Below are 21,011 nucleotides of genomic sequence, written 5' to 3'. Positions count from 1 at the left end.
CCGCACTGTCGGAGGGGCAGTACTGAGGGAGCGCCGCACTGTCGGAGGGGCAGTACTGAGGGAGCGCCGCACTGTCGGAGGGGCAGTACTGAGGGAGCGCCGCACTGTCGGAGGGGTAGTACTGAGGGAGCGCCGCACTGTCGGAGGGGTAGTACTGAGGGAGCACTGCACTGTCGGAGGGGCAGTACTGAGTGAGCGCCGCACTGTCGGAGGGGCAGAACTGAGGGAGCACCGCACTGTCGGAGGGGCAGTACTGAGGGAGCACTGCACTGTCGGAGGTGCAGTACTGAGGGAGCGCCGCACTGTCGGAGGGGCAGTACTGAGGGAGCGCCGCACTGTCGGAGGGGCAGCACTGAGGGAGCGTCGCACTGTCGGAGGGGTAGTACTGAGGGAGCGTCGCACTGTCGGAGGGGCAGTACTGAGGGAGCATCGTACTGTCGGAGGGGCAGTACTGAGGGAGCGCCGCACTGTCGGAGGGGCAGTACTGAGGGAGCGCCGCACTGTCGGAGGGGCAGTACTGAGGGAGCATCGTACTGTCGGAGGGGCAGGACTGAGCGAGCACTACACTGTCGGAGGGGCAGTACTGAGGGAACATCGTACTGTCGGAGGGGTAGAACTGAGGGAGCACTACACTGTCGGAGGGGCAGTACTGAGTGAGCACAGCACTGTCGGAGGGGCAGTACTGAGGGAGTGCTGCACTGTTGGAGGGGCAGTACTGAGGGAGCGCCGCACTGTCGGAGGTGCAGTACTGAGGGAGCGCCGCACTGTGGGAGGGGCAGTACTGAGGGAGCGCCGCACTGTCGGAGGGGCAGTACTGAGGGAGCGCCGCACTGTCGGAGGGGCAGTACTGAGGGAGCTCCGCACTGTCGGAGGGGCAGTACTGAGGGAGCGCCGCACTTTCCGCAGGGCAGTACTGAGGGAGCGCCGCACTGTCGGAGGGGCAGTACTGAGGGAGAGCCGCACTGTCGGAGGGGCAGTACTGAGGGAGCGCCGCACTGTCGGAGGGGCAGTACTGAGGGAGCGCCGCACTGTCGGAGGGGCAGTACTGAGGGAGCGCCGCGCTGTCGGAGGGACAGTACTGAGGGAGCGCCGCACTGTCGGAGGGGCAGTACTGAGGGAGCACTGCACTGTAGGAGGGGCAGTACTGAGGGAGCGTCGCACTGTCGGAGGGGTAGTACTGAGGGAGCGTCGCAATGTCGGAGGGGTAGTACTGAGGGAGCGTCGCTCTGTCGGAGGGGCAGTACTGAGGGAGCGCCGCACTGTCGGAGGGGCAGTACTTAGGGAGCGCCGCACTGTCGGAGGGGCAGTACTGAGGGAGCGTCGCACTGTCGGAGGGGTAGTACTGAGGGAGCGCCGCACTGTCGGAGGTGCAGTACTGAGGTAGCGCCGCACTGCCGGAGGGGTTGTACTGAGGGAGTGCTGCACTGTCAGAGGAGCAGTACTGAGGGAGCACTGCACTATTGGAGGGGCAGTACTGAGGGAGCACTGCACTGTCGGAGGGGTAGTACTGAGGGAGTGCTGCACTGTCGGAGGGGCAGTACTGAGGGAGCGCTGCACTGTTGGAGGGGCAGTACTGAGGGAGCACTGCACTGTCGGAGTGGCAGTACTGAGGGAGCATCGTACTGTCGGAGGGGTAGTACTGAGGGAGCGCCGCACTGTCGGAGGGTTAGTACTGAGGGAGAGTCGCACTGTCGGAGGGGCTGTACTGAGGGAGCACCGCACTGTCGGAGGGGCAGTACTGAGGGAGCGCCGCACTGTCGGAGGGTTAGTACTGAGGGAGAGTCGCACTGTCGGAGGGGCTGTACTGAGGGAGCACCGCACTGTCGGAGGGGCAGTACTGAGGGAGCGCCGCACTGTCGGAGGGGCAGTACTGAGGGAGCGTCGCACTGTTGGAGGGGCAGTACTGAGGGAACGTCGCACTGTCGGAGGGTTAGTACTGAGGGAGCGTCGCTCTGTCGGAGGGGCAGTACTGAGGGAGCGCCGCACTGTCGGAGGGGCAGTACTGAGGGAGCGCCGCACTGTCGGAGGGGCAGTACTGAGGGAGCGCCGCACTGTCGGAGGGGCATTACTGAGGGAGCGTCGTACTGTCGGAGGGGCAGTACTGAGGGAGCATCGTACTGTCGGAGGGGCAGTACTGAGGGAGCACTACACTGTCGAAGGGGCAGTACTGAGGGAGCATAGTACTGTCGGAGGGGCAGTACTGAGGGAGCATCGTACTGTCGGAGGGGCAGTACTGAGGCAGCATCGTACTGTCGGAGGGGCAGTACTGAGGGAGCACCGCACTGTCGGAGGGGCAGTACTGAGGGAGCGCCGCACTGTCGGAGGGGCAGTACTGAGGGAGCATCGTACTGTCGGAGGGGCAGTACTGAGGGAGCACTACACTGTCGGGGGGCAGTACTGAGGGAGCGCCGCACTGTCGGAGGGGCAGTACTGAGGGAGCACCGCACTGTCGGAGGGGTAGTACTGAGGGAGCATCGTACTGTCGGAGGGGCAGTACTGAGGGAGCACTACACTGTCGGAGGGGCAGTACTGAGGGAACATCGTACTGTCGGAGGGGTAGAACTGAGGGAGCACTACACTGTCGGAGGGGCAGTACTGAGTGAGCACAGCACTGTCGGAGGGGCAGTACTGAGGGAGTGCTGCACTGTTGGAGGGGCAGTACTGAGGGAGCGCCGCACTGTGGGAGGGGCAGTACTGAGGGAGCGCCGCACTGTGGGAGGGGCAGTACTGAGGGAGCGCCGCACTGTCGGAGGGGCAGTACTGAGGGAGCGCCTCACTGTCGGAGGGGCAGTACTGAGGGATCTCCGCACTGTCGGAGGGGCAGTACTGAGGGAGCGCCGCACTGTCGGAGGGGCAGTACTGAGGGAGCGCTGCACTGTCGGAGGGGCAGTACTGAGGGAGAGCCGCACTGTCGGAGGGGCAGTACTGAGGGAGCGCCGCACTGTCGGAGGGGCAGTACTGAGGGAGCGCCGCACTGTCGGAGGGGCAGTACTGAGGGAGCGCCGCACTGTCGGAGGGGCAGTACTGAGGGAGCGCCGCAATGTCGGAGGGGCAGTACTGAGGGAGCGTCGCACTGTCGGAGGGGTAAGTACTGAGGGAGCACTGCACTGTCGGAGGGGCAGTACTGAGGGAGAGCTGCACTGTCGGAGGGGTAGTACAGAGGGAGTGCTGCACTGTCGGAGGGGCAGAACTGAGGGAGCACTGCACTGTCGGAGGGGCAGAACTGAGGGAGCGTTGCACTGTCGGAGGGGCAGCACTGAGGGAGCATCGTACTGTCGGAGTGGCAGTACTGAGGGAGCATCGTACTGTCGGAGGGGCAGTACTGAGGGAGCACCGCACTGTCGGAGGGGCAGTACTGAGGGAGCACCACACTGTCAGAGGGGCAGTACTGAGGGAGTGCTGCACTGTCAGAGGGGCAGTACTGAGGGAGCATCATACTGTCGGAGGGGCATTACTGAGTGAGCACTACACTGTCGGAGGGGCAGTACTGAGGGAGCGCCGCACTGTCGGAGGGTCAGTACTGAGGGAGCACCGCACTGTCGGAGGGGCAGTACTGAGGGAGCATCGTACTGTCGGAGGGGCAGTGCTGAGGGAGCGCCGCACTGTCGGAGGGGCAGTACTGAGGGAGCGTCGTACTGTCGGAGGGGCAGTACTGAGGGAGCGCCGCACTGTCGGAGGGGCAGTACTGAGGGAGCGCCGCACTGTCGGAGGGGCAGTACTGAGGGAGCACCGCACTGTCGGAGGGGCAGTACTGAGGAAGTATCGTGCTGTCGGAGGGGCAGTACTGAGGGAGCGCCGCGCTGTCGGAGGGGCAGTACTGAGGGAGCGCCGCTCTGTCGGAGGGGCAGTACTGAGGGAGCATCGTACTGTCGGAGGGGCAGTACTGAGGGAGCGCCGCACTGTCGGAGAGGCAGTACTGAGGGAGCGCCGCACTGTCGGAGGGGCAGTACTGAGGGAGTGCTGCACTGTCAGAGGGGCAGTACTGAGGGAGCGCCGCACTGTCGGAGGGGCAGTACTGAGGGAACATCGTACTGTCGGAGGTGCAGTAGTGAGGGAGCACAACACTGTCGGAGGGGCAGTACTGAGGGAGCATCGTACTGTCGGAGGGGCAGTACTGAGGGAGCACTACACTGTCGGAGGGGCAGTACTGAGGGAGCATTGTACTGTCGGAGGGGCAGTACTGAGGGAGCATCGTACTGTCGGAGGGGCAGTACTGAGGCAGCATCGTACTGTCGGAGGGGCAGTACTGAGGGAGCACCGCACTGTCGGAGGGGCAGTACTGAGGGAGCGCCGCACTGTCGGAGGGGCAGTACTGAGGGAGCATCGTACTGTCGGAGGGGCAGTACTGAGGGAGCACTACACTGTCGGGGGGCAGTACTGAGGGAGCGCCGCACTGTCGGAGGGGCAGTACTGAGGGAGCACCGCACTGTCGGAGGGGCAGTACTGAGGGAGCATCGTACTGTCGGCGGGGCAGTACTGAGGGAGCGCTGCACTGTCGGAGGGGCAGTACTGAGGGAGAGCCGCACTGTCGGAGGGGCAGTACTGAGGGAGCGCCGTACTGTCGGAGGGGCAGTACTGAGGGAGCGCCGCACTGTCGGAGGGGCAGTACTGAGGGAGCGCCGCACTGTCGGAGGGGCAGTACTGAGGGAGCGCCGCACTGTCGGAGGGGCAGTACTGAGGGAGCGCCGCACTGTCGGAGGGGTAGTACTGAAAGAGCGCCGCACTGTCGGAGGGGTAGTACTGAGGGAGCACTGCACTGTCGGAGGGGCAGTACTGAGTGAGCGCCGCACTGTCGGAGGGGCAGAACTGAGGGAGCACCGCACTGTCTGAGGGGCAGTACTGAGGGAGCACTGCACTGTCGGAGGTGCAGTACTGAGGGAGCGCCGCACTGTCGGAGGGGCAGTACTGAGGGAGTGCTGCACTGTCGGAGGGGCAGTATTGAGGGAGTGCTGCACTGTCGGAGGGGCAGTACTGAGGGAGCGCTGCACTGTCGGAGGGGCAGTACTGAGGGAGCATCGTACTGTCGGAGGGGTAGTACTGTGGGAGCACTGCACTGTCGGAGGGGCAGTACTGAGGGAGCATCGTACTGTCGGAGGGGCAGTACTGAGGGAGCACTGCACTGTCAGAGGGGCAGTACTGAGGGAGCACCGCACTGTCGGAGGGGTAGTACTGAGGGAGCATCGTACTGTCGGAGGGGCAGTACTGAGGGAGCACGACACTGTCGAAGGGGCAGTACTGAGGGAGCATCGTACTGTCGGAGGGGCAGTACTGAGGGAGCATCGTACTGTCGGAGGGGCAGTACTGAGGGAGCATCGTACTGTCGGAGGGGCAGTACTGAGGGAGCACCGCACTGTCGGAGGGGCAGTACTGAGGGAGCGCCGCACTGTCGGAGGGGCAGTACTGAGGGAGCATCGTACTGTCGGAGGGGCAGTACTGAGGGAGCACTACACTGTCGGGGGGCAGTACTGAGGGAGCGCCGCACTGTCGGAGGGGCAGTACTGAGGGAGCGCCGCACTGTCAGAGGAGCAGTACTGAGGGAGCACTGCACTATCGGAGGGGCAGTACTGAGGGAGCACTGCACTGTCGGAGGGGCAGTACTGAGGGAGCGCCGCACTGTCGGAGGGGTAGTACTGAGGGAGCACGACACTGTCGGAGGGGCAGTACTGAGGGAGCGCCGCACTGTCGGTGGGGCAGTACTGAGAGAGCGCCGCACTGTCGGAGGGGCAGTACTGAGGGAGCGCCGCAATGTCGGAGGGGTAGTACAGAGGGAGTGCTGCACCGTCGGAGGGGTAGTACTGAGGGAGCATCGTACTGTCGGAGGGAAGGTACTGAGGGAGCACTGCACTGTCGGAGGGGCAGTACTGAGGGAGTGCTGCACTGTCAGAGGGGCAGTACTGAGGGAGCGCTGCACTGTCGGAGGGGCAGTACTGAGGGAGCGTCGCTCTGTCGGAGGGGCAGAACTGAGGGAGCACTGCACTGTCGGAGGGGCAGTACTGAGGGAGCGCCGCACTGTCGGAGGGGCAGAACTGAGGGAGCGTTGCGCTGTCGGAGGGGCAGCACTAAGGGAGCATCGTACTGTCGGAGGGGCAGTACTGAGGGAGCACTGCACTGTCGGAGGGGCAGTACTGAGGGAGCGTCGCACTGTCGGAGGGGCAGTACTGAGGGAGCACTGCACTGTCGGAGGGGCAGTACTGAGGGAGCATCGTACTGTCGGAGGGGCAGTACTGAGGGAGCACCGCACTGTCGGAGGGGCAGTACTGAGGGAGCGCCGCACTGTCGGAGGGGCAGTACTGAGGGAGCATCGTACTGTCGGAGGGGCAGTACTGAGGGAGCACTACACTGTCGGGGGGCAGTACTGAGGGAGCGCCGCACTGTCGGAGGGGCAGTACTGAGGGAGCGCCGCACTGTCAGAGGAGCAGTACTGAGGGAGCACTGCACTATCGGAGGGGCAGTACTGAGGGAGCACTGCACTGTCGGAGGGGCAGTACTGAGGGAGCGCCGCACTGTCGGAGGGGTAGTACTGAGGGAGCACGTCACTGTCGGAGGGGCAGTACTGAGGGAGCGCCGCACTGTCGGTGGGGCAGTACTGAGAGAGCGCCGCACTGTCGGAGGGGCAGTACTGAGGGAGCGCCGCAATGTCGGAGGGGTAGTACAGAGGGAGTGCTGCACCGTCGGAGGGGTAGTACTGAGGGAGCATCGTACTGTCGGAGGGAAGGTACTGAGGGAGCACTGCACTGTCGGAGGGGCAGTACTGAGGGAGTGCTGCACTGTCAGAGGGGCAGTACTGAGGGAGCGCTGCACTGTCGGAGGGGCAGTACTGAGGGAGCGTCGCTCTGTCGGAGGGGCAGAACTGAGGGAGCACTGCACTGTCGGAGGGGCAGTACTGAGGGAGCGCCGCACTGTCGGAGGGGCAGAACTGAGGGAGCGTTGCGCTGTCGGAGGGGCAGCACTAAGGGAGCATCGTACTGTCGGAGGGGCAGTACTGAGGGAGCACTGCACTGTCGGAGGGGCAGTACTGAGGGAGCGTCGCACTGTCGGAGGGGCAGTACTGAGGGAGCACTGCACTGTCGGAGGGGCAGTACTGAGGGAGCATCGTACTGTCGGAGGGGCAGTACTGAGGGAGCACCGCACTGTCGGAGGGGCAGTACTGAGGGAGCACCGCACTGTCGGAGGGGCAGTACTGAGGGAGCACCGCACTGTCGGAGGGGCAGTACTGAGGGAGCATCGTACTGTCGGAGGTGCAGTAGTGAGGGAGCACAACACTGTCGGAGGGGCAGCACTGAGGGAGCATCGTACTGTCGGAGGGGCAGTACTGAGGGAGCACTACACTGTCGGAGGGGCAGTACTGAGGGAGCATTGTACTGTCGGAGGGGCAGTACTGAGGGAGCATCGTACTGTCGGAGGGGCAGTACTGAGGGAGCACCGCACTGTCGGAAAGGCAGTACTGAGGGAGCATCGTACTGTCGGAGGGGCAGTACTGAGGGAGCACCGCACTGTCGGAGGAGCAGTACTGAGGGAGCGCCGCACTGTCGGAGGGGCAGTACTGAGGGAGCGTCGCACTGTCGGAGGGGCAGTATTGAGGGAGCATCGTACTGTCAGAGGGGCAGTACTGAGGGAGCACCGCACTGTCGGAGGAGCAGTACTGAGGGAGCGCCGCACTGTCGGAGGAGCAGTACTGAGGGAGCGCCGCACTGTCGGAGGGGCAGTACTGAGGGAGCGCCGCACTGTCGGAGGGGTAGTACTGAGGGAGAGCCGCACTGTCGGAGGGGCAGTACTGAGGGAGCGCCGCACTGTCGGAGGGGTAGTACTGAGGGAGCGCCGCACTGTCGGAGGGGCAGTACTGAGGGAGCGCCGCACTGTCGAAGGGGAAGTACTGAGGGAGCGCCGCACTGTCGGAGGGGTAGTACTGAGGGAGTGCTGCACTGTCGGAGGGGCAGTACTGAGGGAGCGCTGCACTGTCGGAGGGGCAGTACTGAGGGAGCACTGCACTCTCGGAGGGGCAGTACTGAGGGAGCACTGCACTATTGGAAGGGCAGTACTGAGGGAGCATTGCACTTTCGGAGGGGTAGTACTGAGGGAGCGTCGCACTGTCGGAGGGGTAGTACTGAGGGAGCGCCGCACTGTCGGAGGGGCAGTACTGAGGGAGCGCCGCACTGTCGGAGGGGCAGTACTGAGGGAGCGTCGCACTGTCGGAGGGGCAGTACTGAGGGAGCGTCGCACTGTCTGAGGGGTAGTACTGAGGGAGCGCCGCACTGTCGGAGGCGTAGTACTGAGGGAGCGTCGCACTGTCGGAGGGGCAGTACTGAGGGAGCGTCGCACTGTCGGAGGGGTAGTACTGAGGGAGCGTCGCAATGTCGGAGGGGTAGTACTGAGGGAGCGTCGCTCTGTCGGAGGGGCAGTCCTGAGGGAGCGCCGCACTGTCGGAGGGGCAGTACTGAGGGAGCGCCGCACTGTCGGAGGGGCAGTACTGAGGGAGCGTCGCACTGTCGGAGGGGTAGTACTGAGGGAGCGCCGCACTGTCGGAGGTGCAGTACTGAGGGAGCGCCGCACTGCCGGAGGGGTTGTACTGAGGGAGTGCTGCACTGTCAGAGGAGCAGTACTGAGGGAGCACTGCACTATTGGAGGGGCAGTACTGAGGGAGCACTGCACTGTCGGAGGGGTAGTACTGAGGGAGTGCTGTACTGTCGGAGGGGCAGTACTGAGGGAGCGCTGCACTGTCGGAGGGGCAGTACTGAGGGAGCACTGCACTGTCGGAGGGGCAGTACTGAGGGAGCATCGTACTGTCGGAGGGGTAGTACTGTGGGAGCACTGCACTGTCGGAGGGGCAGTACTGAGGGAGCGCCGCACTGTCGGAGGGTTAGTACTGAGGGAGAGTCGCACTGTCGGAGGGGCAGTACTGAGTGAGCACCGCACAGTCGGAGGGGCAGTACTGAGGGAGCGCCGCACTGTCGGAGGGGCAGTACTGAGGGAGCGTCGCACTGTCGGAGGGGTAGTACTGAGGGAACGTCGCACTGTCGGAGGGTTAGTACTGAGGGAGCGTCGCTCTGTCGGAGGGGCAGTACTGAGGGAGCGCCGCACTGTCGGAGGGGCAGTACTGAGGGAGCGCCGCACTGTCGGAGGGGCAGTACTGAGGGAGCGCCGCACTGTCGGAGGGGCAGTACTGAGGGAGCGCCGCACTGTCGGAGGGTTAGTACTGAGGGAGAGTCGCACTGTCGGTGGGGCAGTACTGAGTGAGCACCGCACAGTCGGAGGGGCAGTACTGAGGGAGCGCCGCACTGTCGGAGGGGCAGTACTGAGGGAGCGTCGCACTGTCGGAGGGGTAGTACTGAGGGAACGTCGCACTGTCGGAGGGTTAGTACTGAGGGAGCGTCGCTCTGTCGGAGGGGCAGTACTGAGGGAGCGGCGCACTGTCGGAGGGGCAGTACTGAGGGAGCACCGCACTGTCGGAGGGGCAGTACTGAGGGAGCATCGTACTGTCGGAGGTGCAGTAGTGAGGGAGCACAACACTGTCGGAGGGGCAGTACTGAGGGAGCATCGTACTGTCGGAGGGGCAGTACTGAGGGAGCACTACACTGTCGGAGGGGCAGTACTGAGGGAGCATTGTACTGTCGGAGGGGCAGTACTGAGGGAGCACTACACTGTCGGGGGGCAGTACTGAGGGAGCGCCGCACTGTCGGAGGGGCAGTACTGAGGGAGCACCGCACTGTCGGAGGGGCAGTACTGAGGGAGCATCGTACTGTCGGCGGGGCAGTACTGAGGGAGCGCTGCACTGTCGGAGGGGCAGTACTGAGGGAGAGCCGCACTGTCGGAGGGGCAGTACTGAGGGAGCGCCGTACTGTCGGAGGGGCAGTACTGAGGGAGCGCCGCACTGTCGGAGGGGCAGTACTGAGGGAGCGCCGCACTGTCGGAGGGGCAGTACTGAGGGAGCGCCGCACTGTCGGAGGGGCAGTACTGAGGGAGCGCCGCACTGTCGGAGGGGTAGTACTGAAAGAGCGCCGCACTGTCGGAGGGGTAGTACTGAGGGAGCACTGCACTGTCGGAGGGGCAGTACTGAGTGAGCGCCGCACTGTCGGAGGGGCAGAACTGAGGGAGCACCGCACTGTCTGAGGGGCAGTACTGAGGGAGCACTGCACTGTCGGAGGTGCAGTACTGAGGGAGCGCCGCACTGTCGGAGGGGCAGTACTGAGGGAGTGCTGCACTGTCGGAGGGGCAGTACTGAGGGAGTGCTGCACTGTCGGAGGGGCAGTACTGAGGGAGCGCTGCACTGTCGGAGGGGCAGTACTGAGGGAGCATCGTACTGTCGGAGGGGCAGTACTGAGGGAGCACTGCACTGTCAGAGGGGCAGTACTGAGGGAGTGCTGCACTGTCGGAGGGGCAGTACTGAGGGAGCGCTGCACTGTTGGAGGGGCAGTACTGAGGGAGCACTGCACTGTCGGAGTGGCAGTACTGAGGGAGCATCGTACTGTCGGAGGGGTAGTACTGAGGGAGCGCCGCACTGTCGGAGGGTTAGTACTGAGGGAGAGTCGCACTGTCGGAGGGGCTGTACTGAGGGAGCACCGCACTGTCGGAGGGGCAGTACTGAGGGATCTCCGCACTGTCGGAGGGGCAGTACTGAGGGAGCGCCGCACTGTCGGAGGGGCAGTACTGAGGGAGCGCTGCACTGTCGGAGGGGCAGTACTGAGGGAGAGCCGCACTGTCGGAGGGGCAGTACTGAGGGAGCGCCGCACTGTCGGAGGGGCAGTACTGAGGGAGCGCCGCACTGTCGGAGGGGCAGTACTGAGGGAGCGCCGCACTGTCGGAGGGGCAGTACTGAGGGAGCGCCGCAATGTCGGAGGGGCAGTACTGAGGGAGCGTCGCACTGTCGGAGGGGTAAGTACTGAGGGAGCACTGCACTGTCGGAGGGGCAGTACTGAGGGAGAGCTGCACTGTCGGAGGGGTAGTACAGAGGGAGTGCTGCACTGTCGGAGGGGCAGAACTGAGGGAGCACTGCACTGTCGGAGGGGCAGTACTGAGGGAGCGCCGCACTGTCGGAGGGGCAGAACTGAGGGAGCGTTGCACTGTCGGAGGGGCAGCACTGAGGGAGCATCGTACTGTCGGAGGGGCAGTACTGAGGGAGCATCGTACTGTCGGAGGGGCAGTACTGAGGGAGCACCGCACTGTCGGAGGGGCAGTACTGAGGGAGCACCGCACTGTCGGAGGGGCAGTACTGAGGGAACATCGTACTGTCGGAGGTGCAGTAGTGAGGGAGCACAACACTGTCGGAGGGGCAGTACTGAGGGAGCATCGTACTGTCGGAGGGGCAGTACTGAGGGAGCACTACACTGTCGGAGGGGCAGTACTGAGGGAGCATTGTACTGTCGGAGGGGCAGTACTGAGGGAGCATCGTACTGTCGGAGGGGCAGTACTGAGGCAGCATCGTACTGTCGGAGGGGCAGTACTGAGGGAGCACCGCACTGTCGGAGGGGCAGTACTGAGGGAGCGCCGCACTGTCGGAGGGGCAGTACTGAGGGAGCATCGTACTGTCGGAGGGGCAGTACTGAGGGAGCACTACACTGTCGGGGGGCAGTACTGAGGGAGCGCCGCACTGTCGGAGGGGCAGTACTGAGGGAGCACCGCACTGTCGGAGGGGCAGTACTGAGGGAGCATCGTACTGTCGGCGGGGCAGTACTGAGGGAGCGCTGCACTGTCGGAGGGGCAGTACTGAGGGAGAGCCGCACTGTCGGAGGGGCAGTACTGAGGGAGCGCCGTACTGTCGGAGGGGCAGTACTGAGGGAGCGCCGCACTGTCGGAGGGGCAGTACTGAGGGAGCGCCGCACTGTCGGAGGGGCAGTACTGAGGGAGCGCCGCACTGTCGGAGGGGCAGTACTGAGGGAGCGCCGCACTGTCGGAGGGGTAGTACTGAAAGAGCGCCGCACTGTCGGAGGGGTAGTACTGAGGGAGCACTGCACTGTCGGAGGGGCAGTACTGAGTGAGCGCCGCACTGTCGGAGGGGCAGAACTGAGGGAGCACCGCACTGTCTGAGGGGCAGTACTGAGGGAGCACTGCACTGTCGGAGGTGCAGTACTGAGGGAGCGCCGCACTGTCGGAGGGGCAGTACTGAGGGAGTGCTGCACTGTCGGAGGGGCAGTACTGAGGGAGCACTGCACTGTCGGAGGGGCAGTACTGAGGGAGCATCGTACTGTCGGAGGGGCAGTACTGAGGGAGCACTGCACTGTCAGAGGGGCAGTACTGAGGGAGCACCGCACTGTCGGAGGGGTAGTACTGAGGGAGCATCGTACTGTCGGAGGGGCAGTACTGAGGGAGCACGACACTGTCGAAGGGGCAGTACTGAGGGAGCATCGTACTGTCGGAGGGGCAGTACTGAGGGAGCATCGTACTGTCGGAGGGGCAGTACTGAGGGAGCATCGTACTGTCGGAGGGGCAGTACTGAGGGAGCACCGCACTGTCGGAGGGGCAGTACTGAGGGAGCGCCGCACTGTCGGAGGGGCAGTACTGAGGGAGCATCGTACTGTCGGAGGGGCAGTACTGAGGGAGCACTACACTGTCGGGGGGCAGTACTGAGGGAGCGCCGCACTGTCGGAGGGGCAGTACTGAGGGAGCGCTGCACTGTCGGAGGGGCAGTACTGAGGGAGCGCCGCACTGTCGGAGGGGCAGTACTGAGGGAGCGCCGCACTGTCAGAGGAGCAGTACTGAGGGAGCACTGCACTATCGGAGGGGCAGTACTGAGGGAGCACTGCACTGTCGGAGGGGCAGTACTGAGGGAGCGCCGCACTGTCGGAGGGGCAGTACTGAGGGAGCACGACACTGTCGGAGGGGCAGTACTGAGGGAGCGCCGCACTGTCGGTGGGGCAGTACTGAGAGAGCGCCGCACTGTCGGAGGGGCAGTACTGAGGGAGCGCCGCAATGTCGGAGGGGTAGTACAGAGGGAGTGCTGCACCGTCGGAGGGGTAGTACTGAGGGAGCATCGTACTGTCGGAGGGAAGGTACTGAGGGAGCACTGCACTGTCGGAGGGGCAGTACTGAGGGAGTGCTGCACTGTCAGAGGGGCAGTACTGAGGGAGCGCTGCACTGTCGGAGGGGCAGTACTGAGGGAGCGTCGCTCTGTCGGAGGGGCAGAACTGAGGGAGCACTGCACTGTCGGAGGGGCAGTACTGAGGGAGCGCCGCACTGTCGGAGGGGCAGAACTGAGGGAGCGTTGCGCTGTCGGAGGGGCAGCACTAAGGGAGCATCGTACTGTCGGAGGGGCAGTACTGAGGGAGCACTGCACTGTCGGAGGGGCAGTACTGAGGGAGCGTCGCACTGTCGGAGGGGCAGTACTGAGGGAGCACTGCACTGTCGGAGGGGCAGTACTGAGGGAGCATCGTACTGTCGGAGGGGCAGTACTGAGGGAGCACCGCACTGTCGGAGGGGCAGTACTGAGGGAGCACCGCACTGTCGGAGGGGCAGTACTGAGGGAGCACCGCACTGTCGGAGGGGCAGTACTGAGGGAGCATCGTACTGTCGGAGGTGCAGTAGTGAGGGAGCACAACACTGTCGGAGGGGCAGCACTGAGGGAGCATCGTACTGTCGGAGGGGCAGTACTGAGGGAGCACTACACTGTCGGAGGGGCAGTACTGAGGGAGCATTGTACTGTCGGAGGGGCAGTACTGAGGGAGCATCGTACTGTCGGAGGGGCAGTACTGAGGGAGCACCGCACTGTCGGAGGGGCAGTATTGAGGGAGCATCGTACTGTCAGAGGGGCAGTACTGAGGGAGCACCGCACTGTCGGAGGAGCAGTACTGAGGGAGCGCCGCACTGTCGGAGGGGCAGTACTGAGGGAGCGCCGCACTGTCGGAGGGGTAGTACTGAGGGAGAGCCGCACTGTCGGAGGGGCAGTACTGAGGGAGCGCCGCACTGTCGGAGGGGTAGTACTGAGGGAGAGCCGCACTGTCGGAGGGGCAGTACTGAGGGAGCGCCGCACTGTCGGAGGGGTAGTACTGAGGGAGTGCTGCACTGTCGGAGGGGCAGTACTGAGGGAGCGCTGCACTGTCGGAGGGGCAGTACTGAGGGAGCACTGCACTCTCGGAGGGGCAGTACTGAGGGAGCACTGCACTATTGGAAGGGCAGTACTGAGGGAGCATTGCACTTTCGGAGGGGTAGTACTGAGGGAGCGCCGCACTGTCGGAGGGGCAGTACTGAGGGAGCGTCGCACTGTCGGAGGGGCAGTACTGAGGGAGCGTCGCACTGTCTGAGGGGTAGTACTGAGGGAGCGCCGCACTGTCGGAGGCGTAGTACTGAGGGAGCGTCGCACTGTCGGAGGGGCAGTACTGAGGGAGCGCTGCACTGTCGGAGGGGCAGTACTGAGGAAGCGCCGCACTGTCGGAGGTGCAGTACTGAGGGAGCGCCGCACTGTCGGAGGGGCAGTACTGAGGGAGCGCCGCACTGTCGGAGGGGTAGTACTGAGGGAGCGTCGCTCTGTCGGAGGGGCAGTACTGAGGGAGCGCCGCACTGTCGGAGGGGCAGTACTGAGGGAGCGCCGCACTGTCGGAGGGGCAGTACTGAGGGAGCGCCGCACTGTCGGAGGGGCGGTACTGAGGGAGCGCCGCACTGTCGGAGGGGCGGTACTGAGGGAGCGTCGCACTGTCGGAGGGGTAGTACTGAAGGAGCGCCGCACTGTCGGAGGGGTAGTACTGAGGGAGCATCGTACTGTCGGAGGGGAGGTACTGAGGGAGCACTGCACTGTCGGAGGGGCAGTACTGAGGGAGCGGCGCACTGTCGGAGGGGCAGTACTGAGTGAGCGCTGCACTGTCGGAGGGGCACTACTGAGGGAGCGCTGCACTGTCGGAGGGGTAGTACTGAGGGAGCACTGCACTGTCGGAGGGGCAGTACTGAGGGAGTGTTGCACTGTCGGAGTGGCAGTACTGAGGGAGCGCTGCACTGTCGGAGGGGCAGTACTGAGGGAGCGCTGCACTGTCGGAGGGGCAGTACTGAGGGAGCACTGCACTGTCAGAGGGGCAGTACTGAGGGAGCACCGCACTGTCGGAGGGGCAGTACTGAGGGAGCACTACACTGTCGGAGGAGCAGTACTGAGGGAGCATTGTACTGTCGGAGGGGCAGTACTGAGGGAGCATCGTACTGTCGGAGGGGCAGTACTGAGGGAGCATCGTACTGTCGGAGGGGCAGTACTGAGGGAGCACTACACTGTCGAAGGGGCAGTACTGAGGGAGCATTGTACTGTCGGAGGGGCAGTACTGAGGGAGCATCGTACTGTCGGAGGGGCAGTACTGAGGGAGCACCGCACTGTCGGAGGGGCAGTACTGAGGGAGCACCGCACTGTCGGAGGGGCAGTACTGAGGGAGAGCCGTACTGTCGGAGGGGCAGTACTGAGGGAGCACCGCACTGTCGGGGGGCAGTACTGAGGGAGCGCCGCACTGTCGGAGGGGCAGTACTGAGGGAGCATCGTACTGTCGGAGCGGCAGTACTGAGGGAACATCGTACTGTCGGAGGGGTAGAGCTGAGGGAGCACTACACTGTCGGAGGGGCAGTACTGAGTGAGCGCCGCACTGTGGGAGGGGCAGTACTGAGGGAGCGTCGCACTGTCGGAGGGGTAGTACTGAGGGAGGGTCACTCTGTCGGAGGGGCAGTACTGAGGGAGCGCCGCACTGTCGGAGGGGCAGTACTGAGGGAGCGCCGCACTGTGGGAGGGGCAGTACTGAGGGAGCGTCGCACTGTCGGAGGGGTAGTACTGAGGGAGGGTCACTCTGTCGGAGGGGCAGTACTGAGGGAGCGCCGCACTGTCGGAGGGGCAGTACTGAGGGAGCGCCGCACTGTCGGAGGGGCGGTACTGAGGGAGCGCCGCACTGTCGGAGGGGCAGTACTGAGGGAGCGCCGCACTGTCGGAGGGGCGGTACTGAGGGAGCGCCGCACTGTCGGAGGGGCGGTACTGAGGGAGCGTCGCACTGTCGGAGGGGCGGTACTGAGGGAGCGCCGCACTGTCGGAGGGGCAGTACTGAGGGAGCGCCGCACTGTCGGAGGGGCGGTACTGAGGGAGCGCCGCACTGTCGGAGGGGCAGTACTGAGGGAGCGCCGCACTGTCGGAGGGGCGGTACTGAGGGAGCGCCGCACTGTCGGAGGGGTAGTACTGAGGGAGCGCCGCACTGTCGGAGGGGTAGTACTGAGGGAGCATCGTACTGTCGGAGGGGAGGTACTGAGGGAGCACTGCACTGTCGGAGGGGCAGTACTGAGGGAGCATCGTACTGTCGGAGGGGCAGTACTGAGGGAGTGCTGCACTGTCAGAGGGGCAGTACTGAGGGACCTCGGCACTGTCGGAGGGGCAGTACTGAGGGAGCGCCGCACTGTCGGAGGGGCAGTACTGAGGGAGCGCCGCACTGTCGGAGGGGCAGTACTGAGGGAGCGCCGCACTGTCGGAGGGGCAGTACTGAGGGAGCGCCGCAATGTCGGAGGGGTAGTACTGAGGGAGCGTCGCACTGTCGGAGGGGTAAGTACTGAGGGAGCACTGCACTGTCGGAGGGGCAGTACTGAGGGAGAGCTGCACTGTCGGAGGGGTAGTACAGAGGGAGTGCTGCACTGTCGGAGGGGTAGTACTGAGGGAGCATCGTACTGTCGGAGGGGAGGTACTGAGGGAGCACTGCACTGTCGGTGGGGCAGTACTGAGGGAGCACCGCACTGTCGGAGGGGCAGTACTGAGGGAGCACCGCACTGTCGGAGGGGCAGTACTGAGGGAGCACCGCACTGTCGGAGGGGCAGTACTGAGGGAGCATCGTACTGTCGGAGGGACAGTACTGAGGGAGCACTACACTGTCGGAGCGGCAGTACTGAGGGAACATCGTACTGTCGGAGGGGCAGTACTGAGTGAGCACAGCACTGTCGGAGGGGCAGTACTGAGGGAGTGCTGCACTGTTGGAGGGGCAGTACTGAGGGAGCGTCGCTCTGTCGGAAGGGGAAGTACTGAGGGAGCGCCGCACTGTCGGAGGGGCAGTACTGAGGGAGCGCCGCACTGTCGGAGGGGCAGTACTGAGGGAGCGCCGCACTGTCGGAGGGGCAGTACTGAGGGAGCGCCGCACTGTCGGAGGGGCAGTACTGAGGGAGCGCCGCACTGTCGGAGGGGCAGTACTGAGGGAGCGCCGCACTGTCGGAGGGGCAGTACTGAGGGAGCGCCGCACTGTCGGAGGGGCAGTACTGAGGGAGCGCCGCACTGTCGGAGGGGCAGTACTGAGGGAGCGTCGCACTGTCGGAGGGGTAGTACTGAGGGAGCGCCGCACTGTCGGAGGGGTAGTACTGAGGGAGCACTGCACTGTCGGAGGGGCAGTACTGAGGGAGCGCCGCACTGTTGGAGGGGCAGAACTGAGGGAGCGCTGCACTGTCGGAGGGGCAGTACTGAAGGAGCATCGTACTGTCGGAGGGGCAGTACTGAGGGAGCACTGCACTGTCGGAGGGGCAGTACTGAGGGAGCACCGCATTGTCGGAGGGGCAGTACTGAGGGAGCGCTGCACTGTCGGAGGGGCAGTACGAAGGGAGCATCGCACTGTCGGAGGGGCAGTACTGAGGGAGCATCGTACTGTCGGAGGGGCAGGACTGAGGGAGCGCTACACTGTCGGAGGGGCAGTACTGAGGGAGCACCGTACTGTCGGAGGGGCAGTACTGAGGGAGCACTACACTGTCGGAGGGGCAGTACTGAGGGAGCATCGTACTGTCGGAGGGGCAGTACTGAGGGAGCACTACACTGTCGGAGGGGCAGTACTGAGGGAGCATTGTACTGTCGGAGGGGCAGTACTGAGGGAGCATCGTACTGTCGGAGGGGCAGTACTGAGGGAGCACCGCACTGTCGGAGGGGCAGTACTGAGGGAGCATCGTACTGTCGGAGGGGCAGTACTGAGGGAGCACTACACTGTCGGAGGGGCAGTACTGAGGGAGCATCGTACTGTCGGAGGGGCAGTACTGAGGGAGCACTACACTGCCGGAGGGGCAGTACAGAGGGAGCACTGCACTGTCGGAGGGGCAGTACTGAGGGAGTGCTGCACTGTCGGAGGGGCAGTACTGAGGGACCTCGGCACTGTCGGAGGGGCAGTACTGAGGGAGCGCCGCACTGTCGGAGGGGCAGTACTGAGGGAGCGCCGCACTGTCGGAGGGGCAGTACTGAGGGAGCGCCGCACTGTCGGAGGGGCAGTACTGAGGGAGCGCCGCAATGTCGGAGGGGCAGTACTGAGGGAGCGTCGCACTGTCGGAGGGGTAAGTACTGAGGGAGCACTGCACTGTCGGAGGGGCAGTACTGAGGGAGAGCTGCACTGTCGGAGGGGTAGTAAAGAGGGAGTGCTGCACTGTCGGAGGGGTAGTACTGAGGGAGCATCGTACTGTCGGAGGGGAGGTACTGAGGGAGCACTGCACTGTCGGAGGGGCAGTACTGAGGGAGTGTTGCACTGTCGGAGGGGCAGTACTGAGGGAGCGCTGCACTGTCGGAGGGGCAGTACTGAGGGAGCGCTGCACTGTCGGAGGGGTAGTACTGAGGGAGCACTGCACTGTCGGAGGGGCAGTACTGAGGGAGCGCCGCACTGTCGGAGGGGCAGAACTGAGGGAGCGCTGCACTGTCGGAGGGGCAGTACTGAGGGAGCATCGTACTGTCGGAGGGGCAGTACTGAGGGAGCACTGCACTGTCAGAGGGGCAGTACTGAGGGAGCACCGCCCTGTCGGAGGGGTAGTACTGAGCGAGCATCGTACTGTCGGAGGGGCAGTACTGAGGGAGCACTGCACTGTCGGAGCGGCAGTACTGAGGGAGCATCGTACTGTCGGAGGGGCAGTACTGAGGGAGCGCTACACTGTCGGAGGGGCAGTACTGAGGGAGCACCGCACTGTCGGAGGGGCAGTACTGAGGGAGCACCGCACTGTCGGAGGGGCAGTACTGAGGGAGCATTGTACTGTCGGAGGGGCAGTACTGAGGGAGCATCGTACTGTCGGAGGGGCATTACTGAGGGAGCATCGTACTGTCGGAGGGGCAGTACTGAGGGAGCATCGTACTGTCGGAGGGGCAGTACTGAGGGAGCACTACACTGTCGAAGGGGCAGTACTGAGGGAGCATTGTACTGTCGGAGGGGCAGTACTGAGGGAGCATCGTACTGTCGGAGGGGCAGTACTGAGGGAGCATCGTACTGTCGGAGGGGCAGTACTAAGAGAGCACCGCACTGTCGGAGGGGCAGTACTGAGGGAGCACCGCACTGTCGGAGGGGCAGTACTGAGGGTGTGCCGTACTGTCGGAGGGGCAGTACTGAGGGAGCACCGCACTGTCGGAGGGGCAGTACTGAGGGTGTGCCGTACTGTCGGAGGGGCAGTACTGAGGGAGCACCGCACTGTCGTGGGGCAGTACTGAGGGAGCGCCGCACTGTCGGAGGGGCAGTACTCAGGGAGCACTACACTGTCGGAGCGGCAGTACTGAGGGAACATCGTACTGTCGGAGGGGTAGAACTGAGGGAGCACTACACTGTCGGAGGGGCAGTACTGAGGGAGCGCCGCACTGTCGGAGGGGCAGTACTGAGGGAGCTCCGCACTGTCAGAGGTGCAGTACTGAGGGAGCGCCGCACTGTCGGCGGGGCAGTACTGAGGGAGCGCCGCACTGTCGGAGGGGCAGTACTGAGGGAGAGCCGCACTGTCGGAGGGGCAGTACTGAGGGAGCGCCGCACTGTCGGAGGGGCAGTACTGAGGGAGCGCCGCACTGTCGGAGGGGCAGTACTGAGGGAGCGCCGCACTGTCGGAGGGGCAGTACTGAGGGAGCGCCGCACTGTCGGAGGGGTAGTACTGAGGGAGCGCCGCACTGTCGGAGAGGCAGTACTGAGGGAGCACCGCACTGTCGGAGGGGCAGTACTGAGGGAGCGCCGCACTGTCGGAGGGGTAAGTACTGAGGGAGCATCGTACTGTCGGAGGGGAGGTACTGAGGGAGCACTGCACTGTCGGAGGGGCAGTACTGAGGGAGCGGCGCACTGTCGGAGGGGCAGTACTGAGGGAGTGCTGCACTGTCGGAGGGGCAGTACTGAGCGAGCGCTGCACTGTCTGAGGGGCAGAACTGAGGGAGCGCTGCACTGTCGGAGGGGCAGTACTGAGGGAGCACCGCACTGTCGGAGGGGCAGTACTGAGGGAGCACCGCACTGTCGGAGGGGCAGTCCTGAGGGAGCATCGTACTGTCGGAGGGGCAGTAGTGAGGGAGCACTACACTGTCGGAGGGGCAGTACTGAGGGAGCATCGTACTGTCGGAGGGGCAGTACTGAGGGAGCATCGTACTGTCGGAGGGGCAGTAGTGAGGGAGCGCTACACTGTCGGAGGGGCAGTACTGAGGGAGCGCTACACTGTCGGAGGGGCAGTACTGAGGGAGCATCGTACTGTCGGAGGGGCAGTACTGAGGGAGCATCGTACTGTCGGAGGGGCAGTACTGAGGGAGCATCGTACTGTCGGAGGGGTAGTAATGAGGGAGCACTACACTGTCGGAGGGGCAGTATTGAGGGAGCACCGCACTGTCGGAGGGGTAGTACTGAGGGAGCACTGCACTGTCGGAGGGGCAGTACTGAGGGAGCATCGTACTGTCGGAGGGGTAGTACTGAGGGAGCGCCGCACTGTCGGAGTGGCAGTATTGAGGGAGCACCGCACTGTCGGAGGGGCAGTACCGAGGGAGCGCCGCACTGTCGGAGGGGCAGTACTGAGGGAGTGCTGCACTGTCGGAGGGGTAGTACTGAGGGAGCGCCGCACTGTCGGAGATGCAGTACTGAGGGAGCGCCGCACTGTCGGAGTGGCAGTACTGAGGGAGCGCCGCACTGTCGGAGGGGCAGTACTGAGGGAGCGCCGCACTGTCGGAGGGGCAGTACTGAGGGAGCGTCGCACTGTCGGAGGGGCAGTACTGAGGGAGCGCCGCACTGTCGCAGGGGCAGTACTGAGGGAGCGCCGCACTGTCGGAGGGGCAGTACTGAGGGAGCGCCGCACTGTCGGAGGGGTAGTACTGAGGGAGCGCCGCACTGTCGGAGGGGCAGTACTGA

This window comes from Pristiophorus japonicus, unplaced genomic scaffold, assembly GCF_044704955.1.
Source record: "Pristiophorus japonicus isolate sPriJap1 unplaced genomic scaffold, sPriJap1.hap1 HAP1_SCAFFOLD_491, whole genome shotgun sequence".
Lineage (NCBI taxonomy): Eukaryota > Metazoa > Chordata > Chondrichthyes > Pristiophoridae > Pristiophorus > Pristiophorus japonicus.
Note: the sequence above shows the minus strand (reverse complement) of the source record.